Below are 3183 nucleotides of genomic sequence, written 5' to 3' on the forward strand. Positions count from 1 at the left end.
GGAAACCCACCACCCTGCTCAAGTGACTCAAAGCTGCACAAAAACACCCAGGTGCCTGAATAAAGAAGAAATTTGCCCAGGAGCCAGTTAAGTCCCATTTGATCCCTGAAAACCCCTCGGAAGTTTTCCATGGTAGACCTGTGCCTCCCTCAGCAGGATTGGGGCTGCCCTGGAACACCTTGGGACTCAAGCTGTGGGATGGAAACACAGCTCCCAAAACTCCTACCCGAGCTTCAGTGCAATATAATTCTCAATTTTCCTTTTAGGAATCTTTGTGGCAACGTGGGTGTTGGGATTACAGTTGCTATCGAACACAAGTGAAAGAAAAAGCAGCTCTAATGCCTCTCCCTCTGTTGATACATGTTCTCTAGGAACCCAAATCTTGTGAAAAATATTATATAAATAACATCTGCCTTTAAAAAGATAGGAAAACGCTTGCAGGATACTTAAGGTTTTCCTTGCCGTTATAAATGTCTGGATTCTGAGCAGCCACCGGGAGTTCTCGGGACAGGGCCGGTCCGAGAGCGAGAGCTCCCGTGTGAGCAGAGCAATGAGGGGTAACAAACACTCAGTCCCTGCTTTATCCAACCCTGCCTTGCTCCTGCAGGACCCAAGAGTTCACAGAACCTTTTCCTAAGCGTTACAGACACCTACAGAGGACGGTAAGATTTGTTGCAAACCCGGGGACTCGAGGTACCGACTCTGAAGAGGAATTTCTGCTCCTACGTCAGAAAAACTAGGGAACAAATCCAAGTGCTGAAGAGACTGGTTATGGGAAGCAGCCAGAAAATGAGCAGCTCCGTCCCAGTGTTGGACCAGCTCCGTGTCCTGGTGTGAACAGCACCGACCGTCACAGCTGTACCGGGAACAACCGCAGTGGGACTTCCCTGGACAACTCATCAGGAAAACAGACCCGTGGGAATATCTGCCCGTGGGATCTCCTGCCTGGTTTCTGACCTGGTTCAGCTCTGCCCTTGCTCTGCTTCTCTTACACCCCAAACCTGTGTGCTGGCATTTCTCCCAGTGTTTTCCCTTCTCAAAAGTGTTTTTTTCCACGTTCTTAAGACACGCACAATGCCGCCTCAGGGCAGACTGACTGAGCTGAGAGCCCCTTCTGCCTTCAAATCTGACACTCAGTAACCTGTTATCTTAACTCAATCTCTTATCTTCTACACTAGAAGACTCTGATTTTCCTAAACTACATCAGGCTCATAATACTCAGAAAAAAAATAAAAGCTCACGAATGCTGCACTAGGCCACATGCTTTGAGGTGAACACCATCGTTTCTGAAGTACAGAATACACAAAGAAGAAAATGGACCCCCAGTCTTGGCTGAGAACGTGTTCGACACAGAATGGCTTAAAAACTTTGCTCCTGACACGTGTGAAAAAATTGGAGTCCTGATTGTTTAGGCAACAATCTGAGTTCCTGACAGTTGGCCAACACCCCTCCTGAGCCGTGTGCTTTCCCACACCTTGGGATGTCACCAAAGCCTGGTCGCTCCAGGATTCTCCTGGTTAGAGCTGGGGCTGCAAAAGGACTCCTGGAGTGTTGGAAATCGCCCGTCCCAGCACCACAAACAGCTTCTGAAGGCCCCAGGGGTGCAGAGCCAGCACACAGGTGCCGTTCACACCCAACCCCGTTTCCCTCCACCACTGTCCCCCTCTCCACAGGCCACCCCCCTGGCTGCCACTCTGCAGGACCGGATCTTTCCGACAGAATCTTTGGCACAGGTTCCATGTTTTATTGTCATAAAAGATGATTAGAAAGTAGACTCCCCTCCCACCCTCCCCCCCCTTACATGTTCTAGTATAAATTTAAGTCTTTTATGGCAAATATCTTACTTTCTGAATATGTTTACATGCTGGAAAAATCGTAATCAGTCTGCATGCAGCAACAGAGACATCATGCTTCTGGCATCACCATGCACATCTGACAGACAAAGAGTGCCTATGGCTGCTAAGGGGAACAAGGCAGAAGGGACAAAAAAATAAGGGGACTGCACCAACTACTATTTTACATGCTGTAACAAAACCAAAATATGCACAAAACGTATTTACTGATGTTTGAATTAATGTCTTCTGGTAAGTTGGAAGAGGAAATATCAAAATTTTTTTCTCTAAGTGATAGGAGAGGAGAAGATTGCATTAATTACAGTGTTCATCATTGCAAATAAAGTCTATTTCCTTCTCTGCAAGTAATAAGCAGATGTGAAATGAAAGCCTAATTGAACCTCGTATAAAACCTGCAGGTAGCAATTATTGTTTAAAAGTATATCTACTTTTAAAAAAAGAGATTATACCCTAAGCCAGTAACAATATCCAAAACCTAAAGTAAAAATCAAAACAATAGCAAGGAAACATTTAGCTAAATCTAAATGTGTCATTCAGAACAAGAACTTTCACAAATAAAGCACAAGTTGCTTTATAAAATTTTTATAATACTCTTTATGCTCGATATGATTATGTCAATAATATAGATCTGCTTATTATTATTAACCCTTATTATTAAGAGTTATTACTAAACATGCAAAATTCATTGCATGAAGCATATGTAAAATGTAGTAAATTCCATTCTATCAATAAAACAAGTTTTAGGTGCTGCTTCTTTCAGGTTTGAATATTCTACAGCCCAAAGTTTTCTGAATTAAAACTGATTATTTTAAGACTAAGTCTCACTTGATTTTCATGAGCTATTCTGAAGAAATCAGGAAGTCACTCGGGGCTGCATTTTTTGTTAATTTAGTACACATAATCCTTTCAATTTACTGCCCTACGCTGCAGACTATAAATAAACACATGTAAATAAGATGTAGGAGGAACTACAGTTTTGTTTTACATTCCAGGTTAATAAACTTCATAGTAAAATATCGGTATTAGAACCAGTTAACAGTAAACTCGAGGAGCGGTGTAAATTAAACCAACTGAACGAACAATGGCACCCTGGATCACAGAATAATCTCATGGAGATTAAAATTCACAAAAGTATTATTAAAATTATTACTATTATCATCATCATCATCATCATTATTATTATTAAAGACAAAATTTCACCCTTGAGTTTATCACATGCTACTTAGCACAAGTCCCTAGAGACGTGGCCACCACTGAAGCGCTTTTGTTTGGGATCTCACGGGATCAGTTCACGAAGCCTCAGGGGCTGAGTTGATTTTAATGCCCCCCC

Source organism: Empidonax traillii, unplaced genomic scaffold (assembly GCF_003031625.1).
Source record: "Empidonax traillii isolate 1590-97213 ecotype Southwest subspecies unplaced genomic scaffold, ASM303162v1 scaffold286:size1162393, whole genome shotgun sequence".
Lineage (NCBI taxonomy): Eukaryota > Metazoa > Chordata > Aves > Passeriformes > Tyrannidae > Empidonax > Empidonax traillii.